At 37.5% G+C, this 14,626-nt stretch overlaps 1 protein-coding gene across 1 annotated transcript in view; it reads left to right on the forward strand.

The window, feature by feature from the left end:
* Positions 1-14,626, forward strand: part of TSEN54 (tRNA splicing endonuclease subunit 54) — a 667,232-nt gene that overhangs the window by 175,708 nt on the left and 476,898 nt on the right. The window lies entirely within an intron of this gene.

A 14,626-nucleotide genomic window follows, 5' to 3' on the forward strand; every position in this document is an offset into this window, starting at 1 on the left:
CAGCTCAGCAAGTAAAACTTTTCCAGACTACTCTTGCCTAGAAGTCATCCATAAAGGAGGTGTAATTTTGTGGTTTCTTTAATGACATGCATTGTGTTCATATATGGGAAGTTTTCAATATAGCCACTGGTCAGGGATCCATTTCTATTTGGAGACTGAGCATTTAAGTTTTATGTTGGAAAAGTCAGTGGTTACCCCTTTTGAGCCTGCATCATCTGCTGCCTTTGAAAATGATATTCCTACTGGTTCTTACTTCTGTAAGAAGAATGTCAGAATTGCAGGCTGTCTACACATTGATTAGACATAGCTGAATTTTCTTAAGGACAAGGTGGTACTATGAAAACATCCTTTTATGCCTAAAGTGATGTAATTGATAAGTGTTAACCAGTCAGTAATCTTAAAGTGTACAATATCAGTTGTACCAGTAAAGAAGAATACATAATGCATTGCCTCGATGTTCAGAGGCAGCTACTTCTCCTGTTTACACTGGACCAAGGATATAAAAACACACTTGCAACTGTTTCTTTTCATTGCAGATAGTAAGCCAAGTAGAAAAGTGTATAGTCATATTACCAACACGTCTGAAAGACTGTATTGAATTTTGCCCTCAAAAGGTATAGGGTGGGGTTTCCAGAAGCTCCTAACTATTTTTCCACTAGACCAGTAGAGACTTCTAAGCCATCTTTCACAAAAGATCTGATGGGAGAATAATGTACAGCTGCTGCTTAGTCTTCCCTGCAAATTGCCACTATGCAGTATAAGCAGAATGTTGATTCAAGTCTGAGGTCTGTTTTGGGACCACCATTCTCACAGGGAATTTTGAAGACCTGGCTCTGTAGCATAGATGGATGGAATCATGACTGTGGCCTAGATGACCAGAGTTTGATTAGCAGCTTGATCACTGTAGATGAACCAGGCGGGTGTGGAGCTTAGTGGCTTGTTTCAGCTTGCTTATCCTAGTGGGAAGGACTGGGAGACGTTTGCTCAGGTACAACACTACAATTGAACCATTGCTGGAGGTGAGGGTCATATGGGTGTACTGTCTATAAAGAAGTGGGAGGCAGGCAGACCTTTGGTTGAGTGATTTGCAGAGGCATATCCAGTTGCAGTGCCAGCCCATTTCACACTTTTCCTTTGCATGCTATAAGCATCCACTAGACAGAAAGTAATGGGTAGGACATACCAAAAAACAGTCCTGATAGGTACTGGTTGATGGCATTGGGATAGTCTGTTGCCCCATGTGACAAAATGGGCTGGAGATAGCTCCTTGCCCAGTGGAGTATGACTGTTTTTTTATTAATCACAAGGGGTGAATGGTTGGCAGACTTCAGGGACAAAAAGATTAAAGAGAAGATTTTTTGGAGTAAGTCATCCTAGAAGTTGACCTGGGGACTTTGCCTACCTCTTGAAGAAGATGAACGCGATCATCCTAGATACAAATTGGGTACTTGCCATAATAATAGATGCAGATTATCTTCGTCCATCCACTTCAACATACCATACCACCATTCTCGTTCTAATGTGAGTTAGAAGTGAGGCCTCAGGGAATGTTTGGATTTGAAAAATTTCTGTATTTTGCTAATAGCTTTACAGTGAGGTCTCCAAGTTGCTTTCTGAAATCTGAAGAAGGAAAGGAGAGATCTAGATCTGGTAAGTACATAACTTTTATATGCTAATGAGTAGACAAAGTGGCAGGCTTAGAAGTTAGGCATCCCGATGACTTTGTAGTTAGTTGAGAAAACTTCACACTCCACAAAACTGTAAAATACGAATATTGACTGCTGTACCCTTGAGAATAAAATAACCTTGTGTAATACTCACGTAATTTATTGAATACACAAAGTTTCCAAATAGCACACACGCTAGAAATGAAACAGTCCACGTACTGTTCGTACTTGAGGCTTAGTCCACTTGTAAATGGTCTCATACGGTTATCAGCACTGATGCGTTGTTGCTGCCATGAAAATAACCATAAACCCAGTCTGGATAAAGGATGGTGCTCAAAGTGAATTCCGACACACCAAATTGTCACACAGCTCACAAACAAAGTAGTGTTAAACGCAACCACGCGTTTTTCATTCAGATGCGTATCTGAACTTCATCAGACAAAACGCTGACTTTTTGGTCAATTAGAATTTAAATACACCCTAATAGTCGGGGTAATCTGATGTTAATTACGTAAACTTCCAATTAATCACTTTTAAAGGTAACTCAATATTAGAAACTGCTCTATCTAAACCATATCAGATAAATAAAATTTAATACAAATATTTATACACAAGCTATTAGTGTTGTTACATGTTTCAAGTATAAACTTCCCTGTAAATTAAAATTAAAACTTAAAACAACTAGTAGTTGAGTACTAGAATCCCCACTAGATATTTGTAATATATGTTGTTGTATACATTCTGAAATAATTTATAAATAAACAATAACTGACCTATGGCAATAAATATTTAAACCATGCCCTGCCCTTCAATATTATATTTTTGTTTTTATTGTAGGAACTATGTGTGTTCCATTAAATAATTTTAAATAATTTTAAATAATTTTAAATTATGACTGACAATGAATAAGTTTATAAAGTGGACAAACTAAAAACATTAGTATTTTAACAATAAGTTACTAGAATATTCTAACTGTACCTAAGCAACAAGAATATATAAAAAGAAGTTATAAATTATAAGTCAACAAATAATTAACTAATTTATACAAATATAATTTTATATGCATATATATATTTATGTATTTCCTTAGGTCAATAATAAAAATTTTATTAAAATGTTTAAATCCAACTAATAAGTTATATTATAGATATTCAAATAAAAAATTATTGTCAAACATTAAAAAATATCCTAATAAATATACCAATAATTATTTATTTATATAAATTTATTAAAAAAATTATTAGAATATAGATGTGTCATATATGTGTAAAAATATGTTTAAAAATGCCCCCCAACTATTGGTAATAGCAACAAGTAATAATAAGAAAAGTTCATTTATCTCAATAAACTTTTCATTTTTAGCACACTTGCAAGGGAACAAAATTCATTAAGTCCAGGCTCTCTATATGCTGCTAGACGTAATTGCCAGGACAATTCATTTTTTTTCCAATTCTAGTTTCAAAAAATTATCAGTTACATAGTCAACCTTATTTGAGCTATTCCTGATTTGACTAATTACCATAAATTTAAAACTGTGGCCTAAATTTAGAGTGCAATGTCTAGCAAGAGCATTTTCATCTTTGTTCTTTCTAATTGCATAGATGTGCTCATAAATTCTGTCCCTTAAGCGTCTATCCGTTTCCCAATGTAAAATGATGTACAATGTGTGCATTGAGCTAGATAGACAATTGCTTTTGAGTTACAGTCAAATGAATCTTTGACGTAAAACTTTTCTTTCCTAATTACATACATTTCAGATTCCTCAATGTAGGAACAATACCTGCATGCCCCACACTTATGGGTACCCCTATTGTTTTTCTTCACATTGTTTTTGTTCTAACAATTTTTTCATGTTTGTACCTCGTCTGTATGTAACTATAGGACCAAAGTTTAAAATCTTTGCAAGATCTTTGTCCAATGTTAACCAGTACCAATATTTTCTCAATGCCCTACGTATGTCCAAGGCTTCTGGGCAATACGTAAAGGTGAATGCAATAGTATAATTCTGTACCCTATCTACTCTGTTGTCATTTAGCCCTTGTTCTAATGTTAAAGGCTGTGCTAAAGATACTTGAGTGCCCTCACTTGTTGCATCATTTATTGTGTATGTTATAATTCCATGACCACCATGCAGGATAGCGTTGTATATCCCTGTTCTTCTTTTACCAATTACTTCTTTGAATATTTCATCTAAGAATTCTGATGGGTAACCTCTACTATAAAGCTTTTGGTACAATAATGTACATTCTTTGTCAAAGTCCTCCTCTAGTGTAATCATCCTAGCCGCTCGAACAAGTTGACCTTTAACTACTGATTTTTTCTGATGGCTAGGATGTGCACTTGTAAAATGGAGAAAGGTGTTCGAATAAGTACTTTTTCTATAAATTTTCGCTATGTAACCTTCTGTACTCTTACTAAGTTCGACATCCAAGAAATTAATAGTGTTTGCTTGGTAATTTTTTGTAAATTTTAAAAATGAGGTGGTTGTATTAAAAAAGTCAACAAGTTGGTCTGCTTGTTCTTGTTGACCTCTTAGAATGATAAATATATCATCTAAAAATCTCTTGTATATAAAAATAGTATTGTTCCATTGACTATTAAGGATGTGATTTGTTTCCCAGTAGGCCATAACTAGGTTTGCAAAGCTTGAACCTACTGGTGACCCCATTGCTACTCCTATTTTTTGAATATACAACTCATTTTCAAAAGACACAAAATTGTATTTCAGAATAATATCTAATAGTTGTTCTACTACCATACATTCGTTGGTGGTAGCTCCTTTTGATCTAATAAAGTCTACTACCCATTCTATACCTAAATCATGTGGTATACAAGAATAAAGGTCAATAACATCTACAGTTAAGAAATTGTGTGTGATGTCAAATATTGTACATTGCATCTCTTCAAGAAATGACCATGAGTCTTTAAGAATTTGTTTTTCTTTGCATACATAGTTTTTCAGTATAGAATCTACTAGTTTTGCACATGCATATGTCATGGATTGTCTTGCGTCCACTAGTGCCCTAAATGGTGGATTAAGTAGATCTTTGTGAAGCTTTGGAATCCCAAAAATTTTGGGGATTCTTGGTGTCAACATAGTTAGGTATTTTTTGACTAATGTCAATTAGTCCATCTAAAACATGTCACTAATAAAAATCTTAATGTTGTTAAATGCTTTGTTAAGTTGATTCTTATTTGATAACTCATAAGTGTCTTTTTCCAAGAGTGCTGCCATGATGTTAGAATAATCTGTGTTGTACATTACTACCAGGCCTCCACCTTTATCTGGCTTCATAAATCTCAATGGAAGGCTCCTCAGGTGCTTTAACAATTCTGTTTCATCTTGTGTCATGTTAGAATTGCACTTCCCTTTCTTGCTGTTTATTATATATCTAAATTCATTTTCACACAACTGTTCATACATATTTAAAGTAGCATTTTGGGGGGGATTGTATGTGCTTGCTACCCTTAGTTCATTTTCATTAACACTAGTATTACCAAGCAGGATACTCAAATTGAGCTTGCGGATAAATAATTTAAAATCGATCAATAATTCCGCAATATCACATCTCTTAGATGGTACAAATGTTAGCCCTTTGGAAAATAATTCCACAAGGGTTTGATCTATAAAACACTCAGTGAAATTGTAGATTTTAAAATCACCTTCCCTATTGGTCAAAATCTCATACAATTTCAACCCTGAAATTTGTTGTTGCTGCGGGTATTGTATTTTTTCTTTATCCCTTGTTGTTGGTTCATTTTCCAAGTTCCCCCCTTCCCCCCTCTGTAGTTTTTTTGATGCTGTTGTTGTTGGTCTTGGCCTTGCCATTCATCATCCATCCCAGGATCCTGATGAATTCCCCCTTGTGGAATATCTTCTAAATCGAAAATGTCACCATCAAGACTGTCATTGATTACATTGTCATTATGAAAGCTCTGGACGTGACCATTACTGACATTTTTATTCCATATTGTTCTTTCTTTATTCCTCTTAGTATTTTGTTCTGTGTTACCCCTCGGATTACGTGTACTATTCTGGGAGGTGGGGGGTTTTGGGAAGGCTAACCCTTCCTGGTATGCTTTCAAGTCTCTATTTAATTTCTTTATCTTGTTAATTTTTAATTTATTCATTTGTTGTGCAATACTTGTTAATGTCCTGTTGTATTCAAATTCATATCTGTTGTAGTCAATGTCATTTTTAATTTCTTGTTCTAGAATAGTAGTTTCACTTATCAAATTATTCAATGTAATTTGATAATGTTTAGTCATACATCGAAGTATTTCCAGACCATGGTTGTTATAGATTGAAATAAGTTCATTATAAAAGTCTGTCCCATATTCTAACCCCGTAGGGTATGAATAATGTCTTAAGCCCTTAGGCACTATTTTTTCTTTCAGACATCTGTTAAAATAATTGAGCTCTAATTGGAGCTTTTTAATTTTAAAAAGCTTGTTGTCAAATAATTTTAACTTGTCCACTATATTAACATTAGTTTCATTATCAGTCATTGAAATGGCCCCTTCTGGTGAGAGGTCCATATTTAGTTCGTTGTTTAACCAAGTATTCAGGTCAAAGTTATTTACAGTAACAGTTTCAGTTACCTCTTGTGTTTCTCTTGTGCGCCTTCGTTGTGGTAAACCATTGTTTCCACTAATTGTTGCCTGTGCCCCAAGTGTCTCTATTGAAGTATTGTTACTTTGACTGAGTCTATTGCCGCCGGAGTTGGTAGCGAAGTCCACCTTTTCCAATAAGCGGTCAAGCCGTTGATTAATTAATTCCAAAAGTTGTGTCAGGTTTCCTTGTGTTGAAGGTTCATCCTCGTTTAAGACTTCCATCCTCTGTGGTATGCAGCCAATGGACAAATAAGCAAACTGAGAAAACTTCACACTCCACAAAACTGTAAAATACGAATATTGACTGCTGTACCCTTGACCTAAGGAAATACATAAATATATATATGCATATAAAATTATATTTGTATAAATTAGTTAATTATTTGTTGACTTATAATTTATAACTTCTTTTTATATATATCTTCTTGTTGCTTAGGTACAGTTAGAATATTCTAGTAACTTATTGTTAAAATACTAATGTTTTTAGTTTGTCCACTTTATAAACGTATTCATTGTCAGTCATAATTTAAAATTATTTAAAATTATTTAATGGAACACACATAGTTCCTACAATAAAAACAAAAATATAATATTGAAGGGCAGGACATGGTTTAAATATTTATTGCCATAGGTCAGTTATTGTTTATTTATAAATTATTTCAGAATGTATACAACAACATATATTACAAATATCTAGTGGGGATTCTAGTACTCAACTACTAGTTGTTTTATGTTTTAATTTTAATTTAAAGGGAAGTTTATACTTGAAACATGTAACAACACTAATAGCTTGTGTATAAATATTTGTATTAAATTTTATTTATCTGATATGGTTTAGATAGAGCAGTTTCTAATATTGAGTTACCTTTAAAAGTGATTAATTGGAAGCTTACGTAATTAACATTAGATTACCCCGACTATTAGGGTGTATTTAAATTCTAACTGACCAAAAAGTCAGCGTTTTGTCTGATGAAGTTCAGATACGCATCTGAACGAAAAACGTGTGGTTGCATTTAACGCTACTTTGTTTGTGAGCTGTGTGACAATTTGGTGTGTCGGAATTCACTTTGAGCACCTTCCTTTATCCAGACTGGGTTTATGGTTATTTTCATGGCAGCAACAACGCATCAGTGCTGATAACCGTATGAGACCATTTACAAGTGGACTAAGCCTCATTTTGTTACGGCACTTGCAACAACTTTACCAGGGCTGGATATCCTGGGGGGTTACCTGCATGCGAAACAACTTACATTTCAATATGGTCTTTGTTAACTACATAACTAACATCTAATTGCCATTGGGTTCGCATTGCAGCAAAAAACGTATGGATATTTTCAGCTACTTTAACTAAACGAGAACCCAGGTCTGGATTTTCATTTTTTGGTTGCCTGTGTCAACTAGTTGGACATATTTTAAAAAGTACGAACAGTACGTGGACTGTTTCATGTCTAGCTTGTGTGCTATTTGGAAACTTTGTGTATTCAATAAATTACGTGAGTATTACACAAGGTTATTTTATTCTCAAGGGTACAGCAGTCAATATTCGTATTTTACGACTTTGTAGTTAGTGTTTGAAAAATTAATGATAAGGTACTAAACCAGGGTGCTTTTACTGTGATGACTCTGAAGTCTTCTTAAGACACTCAGTCTTGCTGGCTGGGTTTTGCTGAAATCAAAGTCTGGTTATAGTTGCATTCACAGTATGTTGCATACAGAAACTTGCAGAATATACACCGATGAGAGAATATACTTTTGTAGCACCAAACTCAGAGCAGTAACAAATAACGTTTTATAACAAACCACATGGACTAATGTTGCAGCTTCGGGTATTGTTCTACTTTACTTCTTTAACAACATGGATGATGTGAGAGATATAACATTTACTTTCGGAACAGATGTGTCCCTACCAATACCTCTAACGCAACTGAATTAATACAGATCTTGTATACAGTTCTAGTCACGCACACACATATAGATTTCCTCTTGGTATTCTGTTTTGGAGAATAGCTCATCCTGTAGAAGCAATGCTGATTGTTGCAGATTTTTAAGCTTTCTTGCTTAACAATGTCACATTTCTCTTTGGTATTCTATTTTGATCTTTGTATGAGAACATCTGTTCTTGTGCAGATGCTGACTTCATACTTTCTTACTTAACAATGTCATATGATGCAGATTGTTTTCCTGTTTTCCAGCCTTTAAGGAACCAGATTAGCTTTTTTTGACAATGTGGAAACATATACATTTTTGCTCTTACAACTGACAATGTAATGCATACATAAGAGGTCAGCTTTTAATTTTTTGCTGATTCTGTAGGAAAACATGTCCATTAAGCAAGTTCCTTAATTTTCAAGCCACAGCCATTTAGTATGGATGCTAATCACATATTGCTAAACTCTATTTCTACATTTAAGCAAGCTTTATTTTGTACCTTATTTATTTTGCATATTTGTAACAAAATTACATTCAACCTTAATATTTTGTTGAGCATATTCTTACAGTTCCCTCTTTTTATTTTTTAACATACTCAAAACACTTTATACTGATATATTTTGATCACATTATATAGAAAACACATTAAGAAACAAAACCTTTAGTCTTCTTTTGATACAAGTTAAAATGCAATTTTACATAGTTAATACAATGATATCAAGTATTACTACTAAAACTGAATATATTTAACAACTTTTTCTTGTACAGACCATTCTGTGAAAATATTTCACCAGTTATGAACTGTGTCTGCTTTAGTTTTATTTTTTAACTTGATTCATTTATTGTTTTGCAATCACAGAATTTTATTAATGACTTAGAACTGTTCCATTAACTCTTTGCAACTGTTGAATTAACTCTCTACTTTTATTAATCATTTTCTATCAAACAATTAGAGATAGTTCTTGTCTCTTATACATATTAGTCTATGTACTACTCCAAGCATTTATATACTGCTGAAAATATACAGTTTCAATGTCATTTTAACCATAACATTGTGGTCATGTCTCTGAACTGCCCATTAACACCTTGGTAAAGCACTGACCTGGGCTTAGATAATAAATATTTGAATGCAATTATCTCAGTATATTTAATACTTGAGGATTAAAAAAAAACACGATTTATACACTAAAGAATGCTATGTACAGATTAGTCCATAAGCTGTATGAATACAATATTTTAATATAATTTCCTCTAACTGGTGTAACCAATACTAGTACAGATAAAATGATGGTCCAAAAACTAGTGATAAAATTAGAATTAGTAATAAAATTACAAATTGACAAATTACTTTTGAACTTGTTACAATGTATCCTGTACAGTATGTATTTACACATACTGTTTGCTATTCATGCATTTCAATCTAGTTAGGTACCCTGGACCCATTTTTTTTAAATATGATTTTTCACACATATTCATTACTAGTCATTAATTTCATTTGTACTGAATTCTTTTGTATTTGTACATACAAAGACTGTAAAGTACATTTAGTCTAATCTTACAAATGTAGTAACATTAACATCAAGCAAAGTATTAGACTAGTAGAATTGCCACCAGAGGCAACTACATACCCAGCAATTAGAAACATTTATGCTTTTGCTTACCAACATTGTCTTGCCAAAAACATTTAAAAATAGTGACCATTCTTGTTCAATTTTTACACATTTCTTTACTTTATCTTGTATAGCTTTAATAAAGCAGTTTTAAGCCATCTCTTGTATAGCTTTACAGTTTAACAGGTTACAAATACAATTTAATACTAAACAATACAATAATAACTAGCGTGATAGTTATTAGGAACTTGTAAAAAATATCTTATCCTGTCAGGTATAATCCAGTATTTCTAATGCACTAATACTTGTTTTCCCCTCGCTCCCTAAAAGAGTATTGCCAAGAAGGAATGAGATATTATTTCCTCATGTAGCTTTATTTTAGACCCTTTTGCAATACATACTGTTTACACAGTTAATGTAAAACTGAGAAAGTATCCCTCCCCCTGTAGTATTGCACTATTACTCATTTGTTTTATAATGTATGTCAGCCCAACACTTTGGTTATACATTTGCTTTTTTAGGTTATTAAACTATAGACCATTGTCTGATTTGATCATTTTTTGGCTGTTTTCAATGACAGAATATATTTTTCTGTTGCCTTTGCTGTCTTCTACTACTACTAGTAGTTATTTGTAGCCTCTTATATACTTTACTTGAACTGTATGTATGCTATAATACATCTGCTGACTGTACTTGATGTAACTGAGGTTTTTTACTTTTAACATTTACCTACAAACAGATTATCAGTGACTAATATGCACAATTGTGATGTTTTTATTACGTTTTATTACAATTACCAAAATAGTGTTGCATGTGAACATTTAACAAGTATGTTTTAATAACAATAATGTTTTAGAAAAACTCAAGACACTTGTCTGGAATCAATTTTGTTTTTTATCTCATCTGCTTAGTATTTCCTGTAACTATTTATTCAGTCTAGGAAGGTCTGAGCTCACATTTCAGACTCTGTAGCTATAATTAACTCTTTCAGCATTTTCCTTTAATCATCTGCTAATACACTTGCAGTTTAATAGTAAAATGCAGTTATAAGACAGTTAGTATTATATTTGTGATTTGCATAACTATGCATGTTAAGTTGTCCATCTCGCCTTCATTCTTGCTGGATGGGTTCGGAGCCGACCTCGGCTCCGACTCGGCCACTCTAAAAGTTCGAGAGTTGGTTCCACCGGCTCGAGGCTCCCCTTATATCCCACAATGCTAGGCGGTAATACCTCAGATCTCGTTTGCCGCTACAGCGATCGAGGTGTGTTGCTTCAACCGGCTTCAGGTTAGTGTAGAAAATAGTTTAAAAGTTTAACTAAATCCCTTTTAAGTTAGTTTTTGTTCAGTATCCCCTTACTTTGAAAGGATTTTTATCCCTTCCTCCTTGCTCTTCACCCTTTTTACCACAAGAACTTATATGTTCTTCCCTTAGGCCTTCGGGCCCTCCATCCCCCCCTTGGAGTGTATGTGTTTTGTAGGGACTGTTATAAATTTATAACTATCTAACTAAATTTATTTAGTTTAAATTAGTTTATTTTAGTGAATAGTGTAATCGGTGTGTTTGTGCTTGTGTGTGATTACACTTGTTCCTTAAAATGTCTAAGGATTCGAAGGTCTCAGGCTTCAAGAAGTGTGACTCGTGCTGTCAGAAAATGTCTCTGACAGACGGTCACACTTCTTGTGTCTACTGCCTGGGACCTTTACACCTGCAGGACTCTTGTGCTGTATGCCATGGCTTCAGCCCTAGAGTCCTGCAGGAAAGAAAAAATAAGCTCATCTTACGGGGCTTGCTTAAACCTGAGGGTCCCCTGACTGTTTCTTCGGGCAAACCCTCTAAGGCTTCTAGGTCTTCGACTCCAGCATCTGAGTCGACACCTAAGGCGTCGAAGTCTGCTACTACATCGGCTCTGGCTGGAGCCGATGAGACTCGAGCTATTATTTCTGTGGTTCCCTCGGCTCCGGCTGGAGCCGAGGTATTAGAAATCTCTGAGTCGGCTCTGATAAGACTATCTGAACCGACATCTAGGAAGAGGTCTAGGTCACCGTCCCTTGGCTCCGTTCATTCAGCTCCAGCATCTCCCTTGCTGTCTGAACGGAGCCATAGATCTCACTCCTCTAGGTCATCGAGACTGTCTGACCATGACCTTCAGAGGGTAGTGAGTCGACTTCTTAAGTCCGAGGCACTGGCCCAAATGCTTCAGAGCCCGACTCATCAGTCGATGCTTAATCCTATTCCTCAAAATGTTCCTCCTCCGACTCCTTTGAGCTCGGAGCCGGGGCGTTTCGGACCCGAGGCTGTGGTAGCGTCGGAGCCGATACAGTTGTCTTCGGCGCCGTCGTCGGCTCCGATTTCTTCCTTGGAAGAATCTCGGCGCCGGACTTCCTTCGTCGGCTCCGAGGGGGTGAGTGGCATCGGACCCTTGTCCGACCCCGCTCTCCCTCTCGGCGCTGGTGAGTTCGGCTCCGACATCGGCCTCGGAGCCATCACTGTCGGTGCCGAGGGAGGTTTTCAGCTTTTCGGAGCGGGGACCTCTGGCTCTGCCTGACAGGGGTGCTTTCCTGGTCATGCGGAGTGTGTTGGAACCCGGTTCAACTCCACAGTCGGCTCCGTCCGTCCCTCCCTCTTCGGTGCCTCAGGTAATGTCTACTCACTCCCTCATCCCAGACCGCAAAGAGCCAGCTCCTCAAGAATCCCCAGTGGGGATCTCATCCTCTTCCGAGGCCTCTCCTGAATTGGCAGGGGAGCCCCCTAGGAAGAGAAAGTGCAAGAGGAAGCACATAGACTCACCTGAGTCTGTCACCTCTGACACGGATTTAGAGGATTCTGAGGGTTCCCCCCGTTCCCCTTCTGAAGATGTCTCCTTTGCAGACATTCTGGAGATCTTGAAACAGAGGGGAAATTGGCCAGCCCTTAACCCTTCGGAGGATGAATCTGTGTATCTTGAGGCGTTCGGCTCTCGCCCTTCCAACTCCTGGGTGCCCCCCCCTTTGACCCCCTTATGCAGGTGGTAGCGAAAAAGGCTTGGACGGCTCCTGACTCAGTGGACCCCACCCCCAGGAGACCTTCAAAGTTTATTACAGCACCAGCAGACAAGCAATTTCTGACTAAGGGAGTTTCTGTGGATGCTATGGTGGTAGCTGCTGCCACTAAGAAGGAACTAGCTGATCCTTCAGTGCCTGTCCATCCCCCTAACAAGGAATCTAGGTCTGTGGACAGGTACGGGAAGCGGATGTTTTCGTCAGCGACCTTTTCAATGCGTTCGCTGAACTACCTCTGTCATTTCACTCGTCTTCAAAGAGACTTGATCAAGGAAGCGAGTGAGATGTTAAAGGATCCTACAGCTGCGGGTTTTCAGGACAAGATGAACGCTCAGCTGGCTACCCTAAATTCTATAGCTAACTCCTCCATGTGCCTCCTTTCTTATGCGGCTGATGGAGCGAGCAGAGCCGCAGGGACAGGTGTGGCCTTACGCCGGCATGCCTGGATGCGGCTATGCAATTTTGCGGACCCCTTTAAGACATCTTTCACTAATTCCCCGTTTGATGGATCGTCCCTTTTTGGTCCTCAAGTGAAAGAAACCTTGACAAGTGCGAGACGGATGGCAAAACTCTTTCTGCCGTCGGAGTCCGTTTTTCTACTCCTTCTAGGCCTTACCCCAAAGGCCAGAAAAGTGGGAAAATGTGGTTCCGCAAGCAATCTCAAGGGGCTTTGCCTGATGCACAGAGTCGGTTCCCCTCTAGAGGCAGAGGGGGGAACAACAATGGTAGACGTCGCCCTAGAGGCAGGGGGGGTCCGCAGAACCAGGGCAATCGAGAAACCTTTTCCGATAAGCCCTTCCAGCATCCCTGAGGTGTTGCCCGACTGTCCACCTTCGGAGGCAGTCGGGGGAAGATTATCACTGTACCCAGAAGCCAGGCGATCCCTAACTCAAGACAAGTGGGTACAGTCCATCATTTCCGAGGGCTATTCCATTCCGTTCTTTCGCATTCCAAATCAATCAAAAAAATCCCTTCCAGATGTTCCACCTGCTCAAAGGGATCAAGCAGCGTTAGAAATATCAAAGTTGCTTGCAAAAAGAGCCATTCAGCCAGTGCCAGCAGACCAGCAAGGATCCGGAATCTACTCCAAATTCTTTTTGGTTCCAAAGAAAACAGGGGACTGGAGGCCCATTTTGGATCTCAGCATCTTGAACAAGTCTGTCAAGAAAACAAGATTTCGGATGGTCACGCTGCAATCCATCCTACCCCTTTTGGGAAAGGAAAACTGGATGTGCTCTATAGACCTCCAGGATGCATACTATCATATAAAAATGAACAGACGCTCCAGGAGATTCCTCCGCTTCAGGCTGGGAACCAGTCACTTTCAATTCAGAGCCCTGCCCTTTGGACTCACCACAGCCCCCCGGGTGTTTACCAAATGCATGGCAGTGGTGGCCTCTCACCTGAGATGTCAAGGATTCCAGGTGTTTCCATACTTAGACGACTGGCTCCTTACAGCTCCCACCAAGCATCTTCTGCTACTTGCCAGAGACTACACTTTTCGTATATTTCGAAAGCTAGGTATCTCAATAAATTGCGAAAAGTCTGTTTTGTCGCCTTGTCGTGTTATTACCTTCATAGGCGCAAATCTAGACACAATCAACATGTCTGCAAGACTCACAGACCAAAGGATAGCAGACATACACAAACTAGTCTCCCTTCTTTTCCACAGCAACAGAATCAAAGTCAGATTAGTCCTAAAAGTACTGGGGATTATGGCGGCTGCTATCCCTCTACTTCTATTAGCCAGATTTCACATGAGAA

Source organism: Protopterus annectens, chromosome 10.part0 (assembly GCF_019279795.1).
Source record: "Protopterus annectens isolate FY-2018-M chromosome 10.part0, PAN1.0, whole genome shotgun sequence".
Taxonomy (NCBI): domain Eukaryota; kingdom Metazoa; phylum Chordata; order Ceratodontiformes; family Protopteridae; genus Protopterus; species Protopterus annectens.